Below are 24,740 nucleotides of genomic sequence, written 5' to 3'. Positions count from 1 at the left end.
GTGGCGAAGTGCATCATGGCATAGTAAATATCAGCAGTCCGTCACATTACTCGCATAAGTTGTGCTTTATACTTAAAGGAAGACACCGACTATTTGTGACTTTAGCTTATTCACCGTATCCCCCAGAGTTAGATAAGTCCATACATACCCTTTTCATCTCTGTGTGTGCTGTAACTCTGTCTGACGCACCAACAGCTAGCCTAGCTTAGCACAAAGACTGGAGGTAAACGGCTCCAGCTAGCATACTGCTCCCAATAAGTGAAAAAATAACGCCAACATTTTCCTATTTTCATGTTGTGATTTGTATAGTCACAGTGTGTACAAATAACAAGGTATTAAAAGTCCCCAAAAGTCAGTTTCTTCCTTTAAGTATAAAGCACAACTTATGCGAGTAATGACGACCGATAATAAACAAAGTTACAACTTATCAAATAGAGTGCACGCAATCCCAAACATGGTAATGGTGTAACGTTTAGTGTTTTGGTATAGGCCTATACTCTGTGGTAGGAAAATGTAGCCTTACCTGCAGCACAGGGGCGTTAACAAGCTGCACGTAGAAGTGTCGAACCTTCTTCGTCGCTGACAGGATGCACGGAAAAGCAATTCGCTCCGTGCACAAGAGTGTGTGGGCCAGTACTTCCGGTGAAAACTTCCGGTGATCTGACAGCGAGAGCGAGAGACAACAGCGACCGAGTTCCATTACCAGAGAGAAACATTTTCACAATGAGTGTTTTTAGGATTCAAGAGAAGCGACTTGGCTTTCAGAGGGTGACAGCCTCAGCACTTCATTGTTGTGTACCGTTTCGTCACGTTACAACAAAGAAGTCAGCATTCATGTATTCCCCGTTGACGCTGCGGTACGGACTGAGTGGATGCAGAAGATCCGGAGGGATAGACTTCAACCGACCAAATTTTTAAATGCTTATTATTTTCAGTGTATTTCACCTGTGCGTTTCTATGCTTTCTATTAGTATTACTGCATTTATTTTGTGCAAGTGAGAGATGAGTAAAGAGCATCTGTTTCATAAATCATTATCTGTCTGGTGTTTATAAGCAGCACATACAGTATTTTACTACATATAAAATATAGCTATATTAAATTGTTTGTAGTAACTACAGTTAAATATGTAAAATATGTGATGATAATATTGATCGAGCATGATGTAAGTATAAAATATGTGCACAGAATTTAGAAAATAGTTATAGAGATAAATTGTAGCCTATCACAGGGCAAACGTGTGAATGGTAACTCTATATTTACAGTAGGCATAGGGGAGAGTGGGGTGATTTGTGCCAGGGGGGGAAGTAGTTCCACCCCTTGTTCTGGAAAACCATAGAATAATTTGGTCATGTGACCACATAATTTTGAAAAGCAATCAATTTTACTCATCCTCCAAAGAAGAGAGATACATGGCATGAGAGTTAAGCAAATTTTAGTGCAAAAAACTGTTTTTTCCCTTTCAAAGTAAATTTTCTATGATTAAGGTTTTTTGATTGTAGTGTCTGGACAATTATAGACAAGTTTGAAAACATTTCACACATGTTTTAGTGCTTTAGTAGGCTACACAATGAGTCTATACAGTTAGCATGATGTTAGCTCTTAACTGCTGGATCATGCTAATTATTCAAACTTTTGGGTCTGGGGTGATTTGTGCCAAAGGGCATGGGGTAAGTTGTGCCAGATCCAGACCACCTAGAGACCTACATACTCACAGGGGATAATCTTGAGAAGTGAGGAGATGGGCTGGCCTCATCAGTGTTTGACTTAGGCCTACCTGTTATTTGATTAATTTAGGTAACACTGATTTCAGTTTTGAGTTTGCACTATGTTAATAAAGAGAAGTTTTATTCAGTTTTTAAGAGGCTAAGTCACAATAGGATGTTTAGAAATTAGCCTAGTAACTTTATTCTTATGTTACATAATTGACAGACAGTGCTATGTCAACAGGCATCTATTGCCAAAGCCTTTTTTGCCTGAAATGATTCACAAATATCATATATTGTGTTGCTATGGTGCTCTAAATGGTTGCTAGGGCATAGCTTGATAGCTTCACAATGATCCTGAGAGACTGATTGGTCGTCTGAGTAAAATGAGCCCGCCCCCTTGTCTCTGTGACACTGTGATCCAGAGTTGTGTTCAATACAAAATCCCTATGCAATTGACCATAGTAGGAAAAACGCATGCTATGGTATTCCAGGGTGACAATATCTAAATAAACCTTAAATTAGTAATTTTGTATTGAATTTGTCTTGCTTTCATATAGCATACGGTTCATAACAGTAAAATGTTCTGTTTTACTTCAGAAAGCACTGGCACAATTTACCCCAACATATTTCCCCAAAAGGCACAACTTACCCCGCACCAGGGGCAAGTTGTGCCATGAGACCACTTTTTTCCCAAAAGCTATATTTCTGAAACTATTTATTTCAGATCCAAAGTTATTATTCTCAGGGATGCACAACATCCTGAAATACATGTACATCCTTAAGTTGAAGGCATTACTGTCATGGCCTCACTTTAAAGTCACTTTGAGTAAAAACTGGCACAACTCACTCCACTCTCCCCTACTGCGTATGCTGCAGCATGAGTCCAATAATGAACAGTTATTTCATTCATTAATCTGACTATGCATCCGTGCATTTAATTGCCATTGGCTCAATAGTAATCAATCACTTAAAATACTAATAAGATACATAATGTATCTTATTAGTATTTTAAGTGATATAATTGATTCTATAAACAACTATAAGTGTACTAAATTCCTTCTATATTTGGTATGGGTAGCCCTTTAATGTGTATTACGCTGTTACGCACGTACATCGCGCTGACGTGCATTTCGCCAGAACGGTTTTTCTCTCAGTTTCGTTTCTGCCGCCATCTTCTATGAGTGGTAAATGTGCGTACATGAATGTAAGTTCATTTACCCTTATATTTAGCTGTTATATCGTGATATATTAACACTTTCATGTCGCAGCTGTATATCCGATTGTTGTTATTATGTTCATATCGTGATTAATGTGTTCGGAGGCGAGTGATGCCAGTGTAATTCACGTCACGTGCATATGTTTAGCGTTATTTGCCGCGCTGTGGACAATCCTGCCATCTCTTTGTGTCCAAGTATCGTAATACGAAAGCACTCCAAAGATTTCAGAGCGTCACTGTATGAATTACTCAGACTGAATCGCAAACCGATTCAGATCGATGCTATTCCAATTCGACTCAAACGAGTGAAAGCTTGTTCGACTTGAATCTGCGCTGCACAGACCGATCGATTTATGATATCAAAGTACCGCGAGAGCGATTCAAAAGCATAGGCTATAGCTAGTTAACTTTAGTTAACTAGTTTACTTTTATGAAAACCGCGACAATCACCAGCTTAAAAAGTTATTCATATAATGAAAGGATTTTTCCTAAAGGCCTAGCAGTTACCAACGACTGCCAGATTTTTGTCTGCCACAAAATATCATGATATTGAGTCTGATACACTAATTATGTTTATATTTTTATATTTAATGCATGAGTATACTTTCTTGGTAAATGCATAGATTGTTCTGTCAAGTGCAGCTTTGAAACTAATCTTATCAAATTGAAGATACGTTTCTACTTCAGAGTAGTTCAATATCTATCTATCTTTGTTCAATATCTATCTATCTATCTATCTATCTATCTATCTATCTATCTATCTATCAATTTATTATAATTTTACCTTCTAATTCTATGCAATTCTACATCCTATTTGCTAGCTCAATTCAAATTCAGAGATTGACTTTCTCAATTTAGAGAAAGCCATTCTCAATTTAGTTCTGAATGGTACACAACCCTGATGGAGACACCTGTTGTCTGCAGCTGCAGTCTTTGGCCGATGGCCCGACTTCTAGGTTAATTTGGTCTGGCTTCTCACATCTTAACCAAGTATGCCGTCCAACCTCCCAGCAGTCTAAAGGGAACCTGGACTCAGGTCAAGCCCTCAGCAGTTTAGTAGTGGAAATCCTCACCACTGCTCTTGACATATGTTAAAAAGGCCATTTTCATCTATTGTCCAGAGAAAAGCAGGAGGAAAGGACTCTCTGTAGCAGTAAATAACTGTAAACATTCAGTTAATAGAGGCTCTTTTGTGTTTCCTGGCCATGGCTGTTAACTTGTTATATCTGGCTTTTATGTTAATAATCAGACACTCACCATCTATGCCAGCTTTTCATATGCGCATTCGCTATTTTGACGAGCTTGTTGAAATGGGGGCGAATCTCCAAAAAAGGGGAGGGGTATCTTTGCCTCTGTTACCTGAGGGGATTTTACCCCACCCTGCCCAATTTTCACCTACCTCTGTTTACTCGCAGTCCCCTCTGTATGTCACAACATTTACATGTCTTTCCTTTTGCTTCAATTTGTATGTGTTAGATAAGAAAAAAAATTGAGGCATGAAAAAAAAAAAAGCCTTAAAGAAGAGCAGTCCCCCTGCAACCATGAAACCCCTCTGCTGGCCAGCCAATGGCCATTCAAGGCAGAACAAACAAAAATCAAATGGGAGCTATGCTTTTAGCTTTTCATTCTAGCCTCAAAAGTTTCCAGCTGCTTCCATAATTATTACCTTTTAAAGAGTAGGAAAATGGCGGGTTAATTCACACAGTGGCTTTCTCTATCTTTTTTTGTCTCTTTCTCCCTTACTCCCTGCCTCATTCTCTCCTTCCTCCACTCTCCACCCCAAACCAAAACAGGTAAGCTCTACTGTTAAATGAAGGCCTTTTTTAGTTGTAATTTGGTTTGAAAACCCTCTGGCCTGCCCAGATTATTCTTAGTCGGCTCTCTGTTTCCTGTCGGTAAGAAGGAGGTGCACCTTGTGCACAGGGAGAGGAACAATACGGCCTTGTCCCAGGTTCCTCTGACCCCCTGCTCTGCTTGTCAGTCTGTAATTGTCATGCAAGCCCTCCTCTGGAAACAAAAGGCCTCGATGGGCTTTGTGGCCCACCAGGACCCCAGCATTGTTATTGAGTCCCCTGTGAGTATTTGCTCTTGAGTTTCTCAACCTGTAAGACCTTGATGCCAATGGTTTTGTTAATCTGTCGTATAGTACTTAAGTACGTGATCTAGTTTGAGTTGTACCACCATGTGGGGTTGATTTACATCAAAATTGATTTAAAAAAAGCCACAGTAAGAATAAGGTGCATTATGAGGTTGGCGTACGACGGAGGGTGTGTATCTGGAATGTCCTGTAATTGTATTAGTTTGCTTACTATATCATTGTGTATTTAAGGGGGTTTGGGGGTCAGTACATGTACATGGGGAGACATAGCTCTGCGTTATTGTTAAAGCCTGGGTGATGGATGGCTGTGGTCGCACATGATCCCAGCCCCTGCTGGAGAGGGCATGGAACAACTCAGCTTCATATTGTCCTTGTTCTGTGTGACAATGGGCCACTTGTGGGTCTGACACTCATCACCTGTTAGTCAGCCTCATTCGTATGAAAATACTACCCTGCCACAGTTCCAGCACTGTAGGTGCTTTTTCCTTCAGGCCTCTATGTGTATTTAGACAATGGTGGCCATCACAAAGTGACACTTGTAATTGAGAGCTTTTCATATCAAGCAGAGGTCGATGTCTTTCAGAGATAGAATACATTCAGCCGCCGACTGACCTACTAAAGTTATAGACAAACTAGATGTTACTTGATTCACTTATTATTATTTCAATATTTTTAGAATATGATTATGTAGGCATAGTTTAGCTAAAAAAATACTGTAATATTAATAAAAATAAATACAATAGGACAAATGTATATGTTTGTTGATTGTATTTGTTTTATTAATGCTATAGAATCTGAACAACTGTTCCTAAGAAATTACATAATAATAATTACAATAATTTTAACAACAGCTAATGAATAATAATAATCATTTTGATGGTGTTATTATTATTATTGCATATATTTGATAGCTTGTGCTTCTTAAATGTATGGTCCCTTTATATACATGATTTTAAACTTTCTGTGTTTTTCATATCTACAAACTGCAAACTGCAAAAAAAAAAGTTAAATCTACTATCAGAAACGGTATATTCAAGCAAAACATATTATGTATTATATTGTGTTACTTTATATTTGTGTAGATATTTGGTAAATCTATGCAATAATGATATTTATTATGATCTCCTATAGGTCTCCAAGGGGTCTGAAAGTCTTGCATGCGGCTTTCATAAAAGGAAACATCTGCTTGTAATAGTGGTCCTGCTCCAGCGAGGCTGAGGGGAGTCAGGCTGGCTGAGGTGACTGACAGCTTCCCTGGCCCTGTTGTGCCTGGCAGATGTGGAGGTGTCACAGTAGTGATGAATTGTTTACACTCACCTGTCGGCCACGTCCTTCAGCGTCGGGGGGATAGGCCCGAGCGACGGGAAAGGGGTGGCGGCACTGCCACAGGGTCAACAATATCTTCAGGTGCGTGTATGAACAACCGCGGAAAACGTGTCAGACATGGATGTTCACACAGCAACATTCACAGGTGTGGGGATTTTCAGTGAGGGCAGGTGTTTGCTATGTTTTGGATATATGCTTGGTGTGTGTCTGTTTTGTCTCAGTGCTGCCGGTGCGCACTGAATGGCTCGTGTCCTACGGCGTAATTAAATTCTTTTGTGAGGACGGAAGTGTTTTTGCAAATGGAGTGTATTTTGCACAACTTTTCATATTCCTGCTGAGAAAATTAGCATGTTAATGAGCACGTTGTTTACTCAAAAAATGTGAGGGAGATTTTTGTTCTCTTACATTTCTCCCTGCTCATACAATATTAAAAAATAAACCGCAAAAAGAGGAAATAAAATATTCAGCTACTATTCCATGACAGCTAGCGAGCACTATTTTGAATGGGCCAAACCCACAGCCAGAGCGACTAAACGAAGCCGTTACGCTGTCCAGTACGAGCATGCTTCTACGAGTAATACGGTAATATGCCGTGACAAAAAACAGAACAACAGTATTCAGTTTGACAGACAGCTCAATTAAGATGATGTCCGCTTGATTAGAATCTCTCCCAAACCCATATTTACTTGATTCTGGTGTGTCATATCACTACGGCCCGATCGTACAGCGAGCGATGACAACCATCATGTTTTAATCCGCTGCATCACTCCAGAGTCATACGCTATTCCATTTTAACTGCTTCTGCCTGGGCTATTCTCCCCATTGTTGATTTATTCATTATTAACAACCATTCCCCCCTTTCAGATCAATGTTGCAAAGCGGCCCCCTGAAAATGTGGACGGGAGCTCTCTTCAAAGTGGCCATGCTCGAGTATTCAGCCATCTGTGCTCAGACGCACAGCAGTATCTGCATTAAATAGCCCCCTTAGTAACAAGCCACGGAAAAGCTATCTGCTCCGTGAGACGTTCAAACCTCATTGACTGTGAAGGGAGACGCATCAAAACTATTCTGTGTTGCTATGGCAATGGAGACCTCAATAAGTTAATCTTTGCCATTTTTTTCTCCTTTTTTGTGCCAGGCTCAGTGGTAGTCAAACATGTGTGAGTGTGTTTGTGTGTGTGTGTTGCCCTATTCAGATTCACTGAATGACTGGCTATTTGGCGATTTCCATCTAGAAACGACTCAATATATATATATATATATATATATATATATATATATGTATATATAGAACTTGTGATTTTAAATACATTTTAAGTCCTACAGTTGTGCTGGTTTACAAGTATAGTATTGTAAATAGCATCTTTGAGTAGAATGACTGTTGGAATACAAATGTGGCTGTGTATGATTGAAGCACGGCGGAGTTTGATCAGATGTGCTTCGAGGAAAGTTTCCTTTGATCCGATCGCTACCAGGGTGAACAGAGTGAAGTCGTGAATGGACGTACACTCAGGGAATATCAATGCATCGCTAATCGTCTCAGCCCCTGACTGCCTGCTAGCATGTGCTAATTCACAACGTAGCTCAGAAAATGGGCTATCTGAAAACCTGAACCTCAAATTTCACATTTCATAATTTTCAAAATACCTAGACTTGCGTTCAAATGCCATCTGACGGCTGACAGTGATGAGGCTCTGATTTTAAATATCATAACGTGCTAATGCACAGCTCGTGAAAGCTGGGATTTATTGCTTTTCTAATCATTCCGAGTGTTCTTAGCTGTCGTGATGTGTTGCGGCCTCTGTCGAACACAGCTGCGCTAATGTAATTCTGCTGAGATGAAAGGGACCGGCTGGGAAGTGTGGTTTACTGTTGCTGTGAAACATGGACAGAACGTAGCCAATTAGATCTGCTAAAGTGACATGATCAAGCAGAAATACTGTGTGTGGCTTTTTTAATGGCTGAAGTCGGCTCTGATGCCGGATCACTTTAATGGCTGCCATATGCCATGTTTGGTTTGGCTGGTTTCCCGCAAGATGTTGTGCTTGTGTTTTGCGGCTTTTTGGATTGTCAAGATTTCTCTCATGTCATGTTTAATGTTTCTCACTGCTGTTTGTGAATATGGACGGACACCTCACATGTCATTGTGACAAGCACACACCAGTCTTGAATGGATTTTCCGACCGTTTCTTAAGAATAAAGACTTTCAGCAGTGAAAAAAAAAACATGATCACAGAGAGTTTCTACTTTTGTTATTTATTTTAAACATGACACAATTCATGGTTTAAAGGTTTAGTTCACCCCAAATGAAAAATTTGTCATCATTTAATCACCCTCATGTTGATTCAAACCTGTATGACTTTCTTTTTTCTAAAAAAAAAACATGTTTTGAAGAATGTTGGTAACCCAAACATTTTGGCAACCATTGACTTCCATAATATGAAAGAAAAAAAAAAAAAAAAAAAAAAACTCTCTCAAAATATCTTTTATGTTCTATAGAAGAAAGAAATTCATACATTTTTGGAGCAACGTGGTGGTCAGTAAATTATGACCAAATTTTCATTTTTCACCCTTTTAAATTCTTAAGAGACAGTGATACAAGTGCACTCAAAAGGGTCAGCGCCACTCGAGAGTGTGTGTTTGTTTTGTGGAGTAAGAGCAAAGAACCCCATTTGCAATATAAGTGCCAGGTAAATACATTTGATATTATGGCCCCTGCCTTTTGAGGGTGGGGGGTTCATCAGCCCCTTTGCCCCATTGTGCCCTATTTAAAAGGGTTTGTCATGAATGTGAGAGAGCCTCTTTTCCCCTACTGCTCTCCCCTGGAAATGGAGATGTAATGACATTTGCAGCTAAAAGGAGCTCATTCACAGTTTGTACAGTTTAAGAATTCAAATGAAGTGTTTTCTCGTGCTGTATTGCCTGAAGGAGCAGTCGAGAGAGGAAAGCAGATTTCTGAGGATTACTTCTCCAGGTTCCCTTTATTATGTTACGAGTCTGTAGTAAATGGGGATGAGGGAAAAGTGAGTTAAAGTAAAGGTTGTGTGTTGGGGAGGGGGCACGTATCCTCCTCTGCAGGGCCTCAATGGCATGATAACAGTGGTGTTGGACACAGTTTACACACACACACACACACACACACACACACACACACACACACACACACACACACACACACACACACACTGACACACAAATGCCAGAGTGTGCTGCAATGTGGTTGTTCACAGTCATTGGCAGTAAAACACCTGTTTTCAGTGGAAGAACAGCTCCTGTCACCCCCTCCAGCCCCTCTCTGGTTTGTTTTAAGTAAATAGAGACCTGTGAAGGGAAAGTGAGTGACATTTTGGAGAGCATGAACTTTTAATTGTGGTTAATTTGTAAGATGTCACAACATCACGGTTGGCTAAAGTCTGCGCTGTTGTGGGAAGCAGAAGACATTGTTTCTCTGGGAATGTTAAAAATAATATAAATATAAAATGTGTGTATATACTGTAACTAATATAAAATTGCGAATAATATTAATTATGTGTAAATAATATTAATAATGATATTTATTCATTTATTAATTAATAATCAATAAAAAAATCATCATCATAGAAAAAATTATATACTGTATTAATTTCTTACTGTGTGTAATAGTTCTGGATAATATTTCTTTATAATATAAAACACAGTGAGTTTTGAAATCACTCCTGTCGTCAACAATACAAAAATAATCTGGTATTAAATGACTATTAAACCTGTTAGATCTTTTTATAAACAAACACTTAACTTTTTGGACAAGAAATAAATTAGATGGCATCATTGTAATATTTTACAAAAACATAGTTTGTTAGTTTTGAAAAAGTTATAAATTAGTCTCTTATTAAAATGTTTTTAATATAAACAATCTTGCTCCAGATATCATATATCAATTAATATCCAAACAGAGTAATAAGGGGATCACTACAAGAGGTGCAACAAATCAGAATTGCATTGTATAGAAGAGAAAAACTAAATTTGCACAGTCCTTATTTTAGTTAAATGTGCACTGCTTTGGAACAGTTTACCAGTTGAACTGAAAATGCAAACAGAGTTGAGCACATTGAAATGCACATTGATGGTTGCAGATAGTCTCAGCTTCTTGTTGTTATTATTATTATTATTTTTATTATTATGTATTATTAGTCTCACCAGGGACTGGGGCTGCAAATAAGCCTTCGGCTAGAAGCCTCTATATATAGCATCGGCTGCTTGAAATTGTAGCAATATTATTCCGCATTCCCTGTTAAGTAAACAAATCAAATAAATAAATATTCCTTGTATTTACCCCCAGTTTCACAGACAAGGCTTAAGCATAGTCTCAAACTAAAATGCATGTTTGAGCTGTTTTAACTTAAAGCAACTTGCACTGATATATCTTAAAATATGTCAGTGCCATTGTTTTGTCTCAAGATGCACACCAGTAATGTTTTTTTTTCTAAGTCACATTTATAAAAGCTACTCAAATGCCCTAATCGAACTAAGGCCTAATCCTGGCTTAATCTAAGCCCTGTCTGTGAAACCGGGCCATAATTTTGTAATTTGGTAATCTTGTAATGTCAATTTTTATATTTACAGTATAACTTCCTCTCAGTCCGTATGACCTCCGAAATGCAGTGGGGATGTCCGAGTGCAAGATCATCCACGCAGAAATTAGCAGACAGACATTGTGTTCTCCACAGTTTCATCTTCAGTGTGCAGATCACATTTCCACCGGCCTGCCTTCCTCAGCTCAGAGTCTCTTCGAGGCGTCAGGCTGTAATTAACCATTCACTTCACACTGTTCTCTGATCTAGATGGGCCCGGAAGTCTGCCACGGTACCCACCACTCTGTTTCAAGCTAATATCTCCAGCTTTGTTCGCATGACGATGAACTCCTCTGAAGAAAATGGGTAGGAATGAGCATATAGTGGAATTTCTTTGCCCACCTACACTCACACACGCATATTTACACGCGAGTGAACATGCTCTGCTTCTACCTGATATGCTTGAGCTGTAAAGGTAAAGCCTTTATTATCTCGGCAGGCAGCAGAAGGTGTCACCTTCATCGGACCTGACACACATGCTACTCAAACCATGGGAGACAAGATCAGGGGCAAATTAATCGCCAAGATGCCAAGGTCAGTGTCGTGCCCCCATGCGCGTGGGCTGGTCAAGGTGAGGAGAGTTTCATACACACACCAACACACGTCTATTCTTCTAGCCACCTCAAATGACTCATCTCACGTCTGTCATTCCGTCACAGGGGCATCGGCACTGATGTGTGTGTTTATAAAGACTAGGTGTTGTCAGTTAGCTGTCAGCTCTGGCAATAACAGATTAGGCCTTTTTTGATACGTCGCGGCTGTTGCAAATTCTTACCTACCATGAAGATCCAGGAACTCACTGTTTTTGGATGTACGTGTGTGTGTGTGTGTGTGTGTGTGTGTGTGTGTGTGTGTGGTGGAAGGGCCGTTGCTAATGAGGGATGTTTTGAAAACATTTAAAGCCCTAATGATGCTGCTGCAAAAGCAAAGCCTCTTCCGGGGGCCGTGATTTAATATGGTTAGCGGCTGTGGAAAAATTGTTTCACCCAATTTAAGTCTTGCATTCCTGTTGTTAAAATATTGGGGTTAGAGGCTAACACAAAGATGAGGAGGTGAACAACCCTGCGGTATGTGTATGTGTGTGTAATTCTGAAAGTATGAAAGCGTATTAAACCTCGTTCAATAGCAGCTCTGCAGATTCTCAGTTCTCGGTTTTGTGTCAAAAGCTCTTAATTGTCTGTATTTGGCAAGTTTAACACTTCCTGACTTGAGTGGCATCGCCTGAATGCCCTTGCATAGCTAAAAATGAATGGGGATAGGAAAGGCCTAGATGCAGAACAAACACACACACATACACATGCATGCAACTATATTTAAAATCCATAGTGACCAAATTAAACATGCCAAGAGAAAATTTCCCACCGAGAACTTTTGAGATTTTAGCTGCGCCTAGTTCTGTCCGCCAGCCAATTTTCCATCAGGAATCTCTCATTAGCAGATGTTTTTGGCCACAACACACACACACCTCAGTGTGATCTGGTGAACCCTAAATTTAACAAGCACTTACCAGAGCAGACGAGTTAATGAAAGGAAATTACCTTTTCTGCCAATTTCCCCCTTCCATTCAGGTGCCTTTTACTTCACAATTTAAAATGACAAATACTTTTATTTTATACTAAATAAACAGATAAATCTTTCCAGGAATTGAATGAGTCAGGTATTAATTGTGGTCAGATGGTCTCATTTATATCTCCGTTGCTATGCTGTCCAATACTCAATTGCAGACTTGTCAGAGGAGAGAGAAAACTGCAATATTTTTGATTAGTCATTTTAGAAGACGGCGATACAGGATGAAGTTTATTTACACCGCTGTCATCTGTTCCCTGCTTAGGAACAAAGCCAATGATTTCCACATAAGAGCAGAGGGGAGACAGAGGAGGATTGTGTAGACGGCCCCTCCAGAGCCCGCTGAAGTGAAGCCGTAGTTGGGTGTTTTGGCCGGTCGCGCCCGGCCGCCCCACAGCAGGTTTGAAGCTTCCTCTATCACTACATCCAATCAATAGAAGAGCTGCTCCCCCTGCTGCCTATCTCATGCTACAACTTCCTCTTCCCTCACCCCTTCCATTGGCACATCACCCTTCACATTTCCTCTCTTTCTCTCTGCAGTGAAACAGTCAGGATGATCCTGATGATACTCGTTTGACAGTGGTTGACATGAGCAGAGGACTATCAAGGAGGCCTGTAAGGCTAGTGAGAGAGAAAAGAAACCTCGGAGGCTCGTTCCTACGAATACAGCTGCTGTTTTCCGGCTCTGTAGTGCTGCGTTTGTGGGTTAAATTTACTAGTACTGACGCTTGCTTAATTGAATCTCCTGTTAGAAATGTTTCTGCGTGCCAACATAATAACTGTAATCATCTTGTCATCAAGTCCCGTTGAACTCAATCATCCGCCTCTGAAACGCACGATTTTCGTGTTTGACATCCTACTGGGTCTTCATGTTACTCTGTGTTCATCTGATCATGCTTGAGGGCTGTAAATGTTTTTTTTTTAGGCCTCTTCACTGTGATAGTACGGATCCCATGTAATATTAAACATGGTCAGTTGTCATACTCTTAATTTTACTTGATCAAAGCTTCAAATTAAGTTGCTCTCTGCTGGTAGGCTTTGCTTTCAGTACGTGTTGTGATTGTGTGAAAGGGAAATTTCTAAAGCAATTCATTCGAATTTTCCCAGAATTTCTTAGCAAACAGGGCTGGAAAACAAGAATATAATGTAGTTCTAAAGATTTTGAATAGATATAAAGCTCGCATTAACATTTCCACAGTTTGAATTCACAATTGGTCCTGTGTGTCTGTTCACATTAAGAATTTTTTACATGCGGTTTAAAAGTAATGATTTGTCTTTTTAAAATTGTCGTTTGCAGATCATACCAGTCTAATTTTTGTGAAGCTGGACTAATAGACTTAGCTAATGTGATTGTCTAAATTATTTTATTCAGCAAGGATGCATTAAATTGATCAAAAGTGACAGTTAAGACATATGTAATGTTACAACAACAACAACAACAACAACAAAAAAAAAAATATATTCTATTAATCGAAAAATCCAGAAAAAAATGATCATGGTTTCCATGAAAATATTAAGATGCAAAGCTATTTTCATCATTGACAATAATGAGAAATGTTTCTTGAGCACCAAATCAGCATATTAGAATCATTTCTGAAGGATCACACTGAAGACTGGAGTAATGATGCTGAAAAATCAGCTTTGCCGACACAGGAATGAATTACACTTTAAACTATATTAAATCAGAAAACATTTTTTATTATTGTAATAATATTTCACAATATTACTGTTTTTGCTGTATGTTAGTTCAAATAAAGACAGCCTTGGTGAGCATAAGAGACATCTTTCAAAAACAAAATCTTTCTAACCCCAAACTTTTGAATGGCAATGTATGCACTGTTAATCAGACTACAATTGGTGGATTGGAGTAATGCCTGACACGCATTTAATCCTTCAAATATTAAATGGCGCATTGTGTCATGTTGTACAGTGCATGTTAACATACTGACTGATGAACACATTGTGCCCGACAATGTTGGATCTTCTCCTAATCAACCTTTCATTCTCTCAAACAGAAGCATTCTGTCCAGTCCCCCGTCCATTGATTGGACGCGCCATAAGCCCCAAGAGGAAGCTTATTTGGGCCTGGCTGCAGCGTGTGGGTGTGTTAGAGAGCACAGGGTGGTCCTGTGGGCTAGAGAGGGCAGCTAACTGGAGTAAACAGGACTCAGCAGGCTTAGTGTTTGTGTTTACTCTGCTGGAGAGGAGGCCATTAGAGCAAACAGCCAGCGTTTCTTCACATGTTGCTGAAAATCACCCCAACCTTCATTCACTCCTGTTTGGCACTACTAACACCCAGCCAGTGTGCCCAGATGGCCCCGCTTTCCAGATCTCTCACTGTTTCTGCCCTCTCTCCCCTCCCTCCCTGCGCCGTGGCGTCATTAAAAGTGTCTGTGAGAGGAGGTGTAAAAAACGGGTGCCGAGAGGGAGCAGAAAACAATTTAGTGGCATTTAAAGATAACGTCCTCCTCTTATTTACATGGCCTATCTAATCTAATCTAGGCTGTGTCTTCATTTTTAATTTGCACATTCAAGCGAGCTTCAGAGAGGAACCTAGGCTTAATTAGTTTAGTTATCTCCCCTCATGAATGGATAAAGTTCCCACACTGCTGGTGTTTCAGACGAAGCCTAATTGGATTTTGAGGCCAAAAACAAAAGGAGAAATAAAAGAAACGAGGGTTAGATAACAGAGGGGAAGACTGAATTGAGAAAGTGAAAGGGGAGTGAACTGTAGTCTCAGCTGAGGAGAGAGAAAATATGTGGTCGAGGTCCTCGTTTGAGGTCAAAGCCAATGTAGGAGGGTCTATGACATCTTTTAAAAGAATGAAAAAATATCCTTTAAAACGTTTAGAAATGTACTCTTGTTTGTTTTATGCGGTTTTGAAAATTTTTACATAAATCTTTTCAAATATATGTGAAATATTTACGTTCACTGCATGACATTGCATGTCTGAACTCAATTTGTTATTTACCATTTTAATTTCCCCCCAAACTGCTTAATGGTTTTCTTTTCAAGAAATGTATTCTTTTAATTCTTCGATTTCTGAATTGCTTTTTAAATAAATGTAAAAAAATTAGCATCTCATCATTTACAAAGGAACTCTCTGAGGCATATGAAGAGATGCACTCTAAATCACTGCTGCAGTTTTGTCTAAAGTTTATTAGTACATCAGCTTTCGATGTTTTCTGTGCTTTATATATAACTGAAACATTTTGCATTTCAAATGACAGAATTTAGAACACCCCCTCAAGACCCCTTCAGGGGTTTCAGTGCAATTTGCCAGAAACTGCGCATTAGAATATAAAATCCAGGCCTCAAGAAAAGTAAGCCCACATTCGGTTTTAAATCTCAAGCAGTTTTTGCCAGTATCCCTTAATAAGACAGTTTACTTAACTATAGCGAAAGTGTCAACATGTTTAAAAATCATCATTCTTAAAGAGACAACTGAGCCTGAGTAAATCAATTATTGAACATTACCCTTCATTGTGATATCTGATTCGAACAAGGTCAAGGGAATTATTAATAACCTTCTGTTCTCTTTCACAGGCACGTTTACAAATTAGCACTTCTCACAGGCCTGGGACCTGCTTTACGGAGCCGAGTTTTCTGAGCAGCCTGAAAGTGTGAAAGAGTTCCAGAGGGCAAAGCATTTGGAGAAGGATAGATAATGAGATTCTTTTGTTAATGCCATTGAACTCGATTCAATTAGTGAAAAGGGCCCATGTTTGTGATATAGCGTGCACAGTATACGTGTTTCTGTATGTAATTGACTTTGTAAGCCCTCAAGGAACAAACTTTTAGCAGTTTCAAACATTCAATGTTATCATCGAGCACAATGGAGAGCCAAGAATGTTTGTCTTTTTTCTCCTTCTGTTTTTTTTTTTTCTTTAGCCAAGTGAGCTGTTTTGGGGCTGATCTTGTGTGTGCCTGTGTGATGTATAGATTAATTAAATAAGCATATTGATTCCTGTTCTGGCAACACAGAGTGTGGGGTTTTAATTAGTCCACGCTTGAGTGTGTTAAAATTCCTGTTTTATCTGTGTGGAACCAAGTGGAACTGAATGCATGAGGGCTGCTCATCAACTCAAAATCTCCAATAACCTTTTTTGTTGTTTGTTTTTGTCTGACCCAAAACCCAAATTTGAAAGTATGTAAGTATATGAAACACTTCTAATACTCATTTTAAATGCATATATTTGTGCTTACTGCCACCCATATTATAGAAGAAAGGGAATCAGAAAATAGATGCGGAAAAAAAAAATGATTTATGCGGCCACGTAAAAACAAAATGTTTGAGGACACTATATATATATATATATACACACACACACATTTTAACATCAAATATAAACAAATGGAACATGAATTTACTGAACTGCAAAAACCTAACGTCCAGATTGTGTTAAGGTATTTAATGTCTCAAATGTGTCTTGTTCCTACAGCTTGTGATTTAAAGGTTTTTTGGAAGCCCTTCGTCTCTCTCTTGGCAGCAGACAAGTGTGACGGCACATTTTTGTGCACATCCAAGAACCTTCTGTCCTGCCTACTGATACCTCGATCTGGTATCCCTTAGCCATCTTGTTCTTCATAAATTTTTCACCATGCTGTGATCAAAGCTCACCACTGTATTTGTGTTCTGTTGTAATGGCCAAGGATGTAACATGAAAATCTACTTAGAAAATTACGATCCATCTTACATCAGGCCTAGTGTTGACATGGCTTGTTTCTGTGTGGGTTTTTAACATGATTGATTTATTTTTTTTGACGGGCAGGAAGGTGCAGGAATGTTTTGTGCTGTAGGCGTTTCAGTGGGTGATCCGCATTCATAAGCCGTGCACTTGTCTCAATATTGCAGCCAGGCCATGTAGCTGTGTCAGAAAGCACACTCATCTGTTTTTATTTTATTTATTTTTTTTGCAGAGATGCGTGTGATCTCAAGACACTTTCACATCACTTTCGAAAACCTTCTTTTTAGCATTCCATCAAATAAAATTTAATAAAAATAAAATACTCAGCAGAAATAAGTGTTTTCAATTCTTTCCCTATAGAGGCTGCAGTAGAAACATCCGTAGAGGATGGAGTGGAGAAAAGCAGTGAGAGCATCAAAAAATTAAGAAATGTCAATTTGACAGGTGAAAAGCACTGAATGGCAGCCAATCCCTGAGATTTTTTTAAAAGTTTGCTTAAATTTCTCCCTAATTGTGCATTTATGATGATATTTATTGATTCATCAGAGGCTGAACTACACACTTTTTTGATGTATTTTATGGAGTTCCTACTATGCGAGTGCAATGTAGTGTTTTAAGAAAAGGAGGTTCTCTTTCTGTGTGGCCCAGCTATTCTTCTTCCTGTTAGAGTGACTCAAGTAGACTTGCCTTGCTTGTCTTTCTGACATCGATTTCTCCTGCTGCCAACTGCTGAAGACTGTCTTACCAAGGCTTTACTGCCTTTTATGTTCCTTAATCCTGGGCTATGTTAGCATAATGCTAATGTACTGTTTAGTCTTCATAGCTGCTCTGGAGGTCTTTGTGAGGTGGAGAGAGATACTTCCACCTTCAACACTGGATAAAAATATTTGGGGGGACTTTGTTATGACTGCTGTTCACTATGACAGCGGTTGTGGGAGTTTAACAAAATAAAGCATTTAAAAAGAACAGAATGAAATGAAAAATGGTTCTGTTTTAACCTTCAAATGTCGAAAATAAATTACAAAATGTATTTCAAGGTGCAAGAAAATATATTTCCAGTCTTGAATAAAAATAGAAATATTATATAAATATTACAATGTATTTTTAAAAATATAAATGTATCTTATTCAATAGTCAAATACCTGTATAAATATAAAGGAAATGTAATTAAAACTTATCAAAATATATATTTGTCTTAATATATTTTAAAATCAATACAGTTGTAATTGAAATTATTCAACCCCCTTTGCAAATCAGGTTTATTGGCAAAATTTACATTAACTTTTAGCTATTTGCAATGAACAAATCAAACAAAAGTAATAGAAATAGCTAGTAGTTTCCCCAAATTCAACTGAAAATGCAACTTTTATTGACTTCTGCAGTATCAAAATTATTCAACCCCCTGATAGGAGTCCCTCACAACAGCACAAATCTGCAAAACAGGTGTTGTCTCAAGCACACCTGATGCAACTAATCAGGGGCTTCATTAGTTGCACCAGGTGTGCTTGAGCTAGAACACATAAAATATCTGAACTGGCTAATGTCACATTTGACTGAATGTTAGAAATATGGCTAAGTCAAAAGAATTGTCCAAAAAGTTAGGAGAAGATATCATCGCTCTTCACAAACAAGAAACAGGATAAAAAAGACAGCAAAGACTTTAAATGTTCCTAGAGACACCACTGGAAGCATATTCGCAAGTTCAAAGTTAAAGGAACAGTGGTTACACTACCTGGACAGGGCAGAAAAAGAAAGCTATCAATGGCTGCAACCAGATTTCTGAGAAGGCAGATTCAGAAAATCTATTGAGTGACTGCAAAAGACCTGCAGCAAGACTTGGTGGCAACAGGCACTGAGGTTTCAGCTTGCACAGTAAGGCGCGTGCTAAACGCATGTGATTTCCATGCTAGAACTCCAAGACGTACACCACTACTGACCCAAAAGCACAAATAAAGTGCTTCAAATCATTTAAATAAGCCACAAAAGTTTTGGGATTCTGTTCTGTTGAGCAATGAAACAAATTGGAACTTTTCGGCCCTGTGGATCAGCGGTGTGTCTGGAGGAAGAAGAATGAAGCATATGCTGAAAAAACACTCTGCCTAAGTTAAGCATGATGGTGGCTCGGTGATGCTCTGGGGCTGCATTGCATCCTCTGGCACTGGAAACCTGCAGTGTGTGGAAGGCAAGATTGATTCATTTTTGTATATCAGGAAATCCTAGGAGAAAACGTCATGACATCAGTGAGGAAACTGAAGCTTGGGCGTCATTGGACCTTCCAACAGGACAATAATCCCAAGCATACCTCAAATTCCACCAAGGCTTGGTTGCAGAAGAAGTCCTGGAAGATTCTACAGTGGCCATCACAGTCAACTGACTTGAACCCCATAGAAAATCTCTGGTGGGATTTGAAGAAGGCGGTTGCAGCACACAAACCCAAGAATATTACTGAACTGGAGGCCATTGCTCATGAGGAATGGGCTAAGATTCCTCAGAAACGCTGCCAGAAGCTGCTGTCTGGTTATACATCTCGTTTGCAGCAGGTCATAACAGCAATAGGGTGTTCTACTAAGTACTAAAGATGCTTGCCATGAAGGGGTTGAATGATTTTGAGACTGCAGAAGTCATTAAAAGTAGCGTTTTCAGTTGAATTTGGGGAAACCACTTGAAACATTTGTTGTGTTGAGCTATTTCAATTACTTTTGTTTTACTTTTGTTTGTTTTGTTCATTGCAAAGAGCTGAAATTATGTACATTTTGCCAATAAACCTGATTTGCAATGGGAGTTGAATAACTCCGATTACAGCTATTAGCCAAATAGTTTTGAATGTTTTAATATATTTTTTAAATATACAAAAGGTTTTGGGTCAGTAAGATGTAAAAAAAAATAAAAAAAAATACTTTTATTCAGCAAGGATGCATTCAGTTTAAGTGACAGCTTTATTTATTTATTTTGCTATGTGGGTGAAGACATGGAATATAGTGCATGAGTCGTATGGATATTCTTTCGACCAGTAAAACTTCCCAATTTGTATGCCATGGAAAAAAATTATAAATAACAGCGGAAGTTAGATTTTTTTGGCTGAAGTCTTGCATTTAAAACTCAGAATACAACAATGAACACCCTCTTGTCATACTTGATTGACAAGGCCTACCCAGATGGGTGTGTTAGCGTATCCAAGAGGTCAGTGTTTAATTGCGTTATTTTAAAGCTTCCGCCACCCACTACTACTAAAGAGACACAATGACCACCCTGTCATGTCTGCTACTCCAAACATACACTCATCTAAATTGCATTAGAGAGTTCACTGAAAATAAGCACCCTTTCTATTCATTGATGCCCATTGTCTCTTGACTTTGGTTTAGACTCACATGATGCTTCTCTGTGGTTGAGTGATCAGGAATAGACTTTTCTCCCAGAAAACCTCTCAAAAAGCTTTTTAATTACGACAAGCCGTGTTGGCATCCACACATCCTGAACTACCCATCCCAATGTCTTCACTTCAACCTTCAGAATGTCCCTATAATGACCCGTGTGGTATGTCTTTCTTTCTTTCTCATTTTATCTCCACAGTGGCTTTTTGTTTTGTCCTTTCGAATAGCCTGTACCAAGCTTTTGCTCATTAGAGAGTTTGGTGAAGTGTGGCAGGGTCCATTCAAGCCCTCCAGCTGTAGAGTCTTTCACCTATTCCCTGAAAGAATTTAAGGTTGCTCTGCTGGTCGGTCTGTTTATCCGGCAGACACTGGAGGGACAAACAGAGACCTCTTCCCATTCTCCCCACGGCTCCAGTCCCAGTCGCACCTGTTCGGCGTGCTAGTGTCCACGCAAAAAGCCAACTCATTAGAGACGGAGGCCATTGTAGGGCATCTTTTAGGAGGAGGTGAAGTGGAAAGGTCCAGACTGCTGTGGGCAGCAGGAACCCGAACCCCCATTCTGCGCTTGCACAGAGGAGCAGGCATGACCCAGAGCCAGGACAGTTATTAATCGCTGCCGCAACCTGTGCTAATTGCTGTGTTATTTACTGCACTGTTGCTCCTGCACTTTTGCACAATGATCTTTTATGTGGTGAAATTGTCGCTTTGTGAGGGTTTGACTGATGCAGCTGTGAATGGAGGCCTGATTCCTTTCTATTTTGGCTATTTTGAGCATGTATATGGTATACTAAAGATCCAGTCAGCCTCGATTGTGTATATCAATTGTCATTGAAAAAGTGACCCAGGGATTGTTGGAACTAACTGGATTAAGCCTCGTTGCCTTTGCTATTCTGTACAGGTCACGCTTCATGCGTGGCATTACGGAAATGCTGTGTGTCATTCTGGGTCGCTTTTACCCGCTCCCTTGACCCCCTGAACTCCCTTCAGGGACGGACCCCCGAGCAAACTGACCCTCTTTGGTCAGCACTGGCCAGGTGGCTCCTGACAAGTTCTGACAAAAACAGGAAGCATACCTCTGGACATGGCAAGCCCCAGAGGGGCTGTCTGATTGGCTGCTGACTCAGCGCTGCTGCCCAGGAAGTCCTGACCCAGGAAGTGTCCAGGGACTTGGACAAGATGGCTGAATAAATAATGTGTGTGAAAGCAATGTTAGAAGCAATGAATCAACAGGTCTGGTCGATACCCAGACTTGTGGGAGATATTCTGCTATTAATTCTAATCTTAGGTTTATGATGATGTTACATTAAAAATTTTATGGAATGTCAAAACAAGTTTATTTCATGCCACATATACCATAATTTTTCTGTACAAAAATGTTTTGTAAAATAGTTATTGTTGTATACAGTATTCAAAAGTTTGGGGTAAGACTCTTTTTAAAAGAAATTCATATTTTTGCAGCAAGGATGCATTGATCAAAAGTGACAGCAAAGAATTTTTCATTGTTACAAATATTTCATGTTTCAAATAAATGCTGTTCTTTTGAAACTTCTATTCATCAAAATGTATCACTTAAGCAGCACATTGATAATAAAAAAATAGAAACAGACATATTTTGATACCTTGGTACATCGTGTAATCAATGCTGATTGAAAATACACCGATCTTACAGTGCAGAAGAGACACAAAAGATTACATTTGGAAATAATCAAACATATCAGAGCATATAGAAGAATATATGTAAATGATAAAAGGAATCAATAACATGTAAAAGAATAATCATGTAACATAAGGCATAAAAAGTACCTCAAATGTATTAAAAAAGATGAATAAGATTCATAAAGATGATAAATTAATAAAATGAATAAGACCAATAAAATGTATGCAACACACACACACACACACACACACACACACACACACACACACACACACACACTATATATATATATAATGTACACTCACCTAAAGGATTATTAGGAACACCATACTAATACTGTTTGACCCCCTTTCGCCTTCAGAACTGCCTTAATTCTACGTGGCATTGATTCAACAAGGTGCTGAAAGCATTCTTTAGAAATGTTGGCCCATATTGATAGGATAGCATCTTGCAGTTGATGGAGATTTGTGGGATGCACATCCAGGGCACGAAGCTCCCGTTCCATCACATCCCAAAGATGCTCTATTGGGTTGAGATCTGGTGACTGTGGGGGCCATTTTAGTACAGTGAACTCATTGTCATGTTCAAGAAACCAATTTGAAATGATTCGAGCTTTGTGACATGGTGCATTATCCTGCTGGAAGTAGCCATCAGAGGATGGGTACATGGTGGTCATAAAGGGATGGACATGGTCAGAAACAATGCTCAGGTAGGACGTGGCATTTAAACGATGCCCAATTGGCACTAAGGGGCCTAAAGTGTGCCAAGAAAACATCCCCCACACCATTACACCACCACCACCAGCCTGCACAGTGGTAACAAGGCATGATGGATCCATGTTTTCATTCTGTTTACGCCAAATTCTGACTCTACCATCTGAATGTCTCAACAGAAATCGAGACTCATCAGACCAGGCAACATTTTTCCAGTCTTCAACAGTCCAATTTTGGTGAGCTCGTGCAAATTGTAGCCTCTTTTTCCTATTTGTAGTGGAGATGAGTGGTACCTGGTGGGGTCTTCTGCTGTTGTAGCCCATCCGCCTCAAGGTTGTGCGTGTTGTGGCTTCACAAATGCTTTGCTGCATACCTCGGTTGTAACGAGTGGTTATTTCAGTCAAAGTTGCTCTTCTATCAGCTTGAATCAGTCGGCCCATTCTCCTCTGACCTCTAGCATCAACAAGGCATTTTCGCCCACAGGACTGCCACATACTGGATGTTTTTCCCTTTTCACACCATTCTTTGTAAACCCTAGAAATGGTTGTGTGTGAAAATCCCAGTAACTGAGCAGATTGTGAAATACTCAGACCGGCCCGTCTGGCACCAACAACCATGCCACGCTCAAAATTGCTTAAATCACCTTTCTTTCCAATTCTGACATTTAGTTTGGAGTTCAGGAGATTGTCTTGACCAGGACCACACCCCTAAATGCATTGAAGCAACTGCCATGTGATTGGTTGATTAGATAATTGCATTAATGAGAAATTGAACAGGTGTTCCTAATAATCCTTTAGGTGAGTGTATATAAACAGTATATGTGTGTGGAAGCACTCTAATCAATCAATACAAGGGCATGTTATAATTGACTACTGCTTAACATGTTCACCAATTAAAAAGTGCCATGTCTATTCATATTCTCTTTAAACACTGCACTTGATGCCATTCATATTTTTTTCTTTTTCTTTTTGCAATGTAAATGTGTTGTTAGAGCCTCTTAGAAAGAGAACCTCTGCCTCCTGTGGAGTTTGTGTGTGTGTGTGTGTTTCTGTGTGTGCTGTGGTCAGGACTGTGGTTTAAAGTGGAGTTTGTAGGTTTGGCAGATGAGATGGCTACAGAAGGAAGGCACTGCGGTGTGAGGTGGTAAGGCCGAGGGTTGAGAGCAAGATGACCTACACTTCTCTGGGAGAGAAAGCCCAGTTCAAAGATCCAAAGGTCATTGTCTTCCACCTCTCTCATTCCATTCCCAGCCTCAAAACCTCTCTTGCCATCTTCTACTTCTCTTTCTACTTCTACCCTTTCACAGAAAGTGACACCTGCTGAGCATATTGGGCCCCGTTGCACAAATTTATGTTGATGTCAGCAATGAAAACATCACCACATCTCCAAATATTTGTAGAACAGCGGTCCGTCCATTTTCTCTCTTTCTTCTACACCTCTCTTTTTCCCACTTTCTCATTCTCTACCCTCTCTTCTTCCTTTATTTTGTTTTTTATTGATTTATTTTTCCAAAGCCCCAGCCTGGGACGATGCGGCTTTCACACATGATGTGAAATGTTGTTTCTGCAGAGATTATTAACACACGTTTGTAAAGTCTTTTCTCTGGGTGGGATCTGAGCTGGAGGGCGGGATAAACTTGTATTCCTCTATTTTACATCTGTTTGTTTTTACAGGACTAAATATGTGTGTAAAACCAAAAAAAAAAGAAAAGATTTTGATGTGAGCACACCAAGTGGCTACCACCAAAGTTATTATCTAAAGTTGAATGGAAATGTCCTTAAAATAAA

General features: G+C 39.4%; 1 long non-coding RNA gene across 4 annotated transcripts in view; it reads left to right on the top strand.

The window, feature by feature from the left end:
* LOC307164325 overlaps positions 1-16,750 on the top strand; it is a 46,288-nt gene extending 29,538 nt beyond the window's left edge. The window contains exons 1-4 of one of the 4 annotated variants that reach the window (XR_013822259.1): positions 10,582-11,263; positions 11,397-11,528; positions 12,789-12,923; positions 16,071-16,750. This is a non-coding gene — a long non-coding RNA (uncharacterized lncRNA). Of the gene's footprint in view, positions 1-6,173; positions 6,429-10,581; positions 11,264-11,396; positions 11,780-12,788; positions 12,924-13,063; positions 13,635-16,070 lie in introns of those variants that run through there. The other 3 variants (XR_013822260.1, XR_013822262.1, XR_013822261.1) reach the window with 3 other exon arrangements.
* The last annotated feature ends 7,990 nt before the right edge of the window (positions 16,751-24,740 follow it).

This window comes from Squalius cephalus, assembly GCF_949319135.1.
Source record: "Squalius cephalus genome assembly, chromosome: 9".
Lineage (NCBI taxonomy): Eukaryota > Metazoa > Chordata > Actinopteri > Cypriniformes > Leuciscidae > Squalius > Squalius cephalus.
The sequence above is the reverse complement of the archived record's forward strand: the minus strand, read 5'-3'. Positions and strand labels throughout refer to the sequence as shown.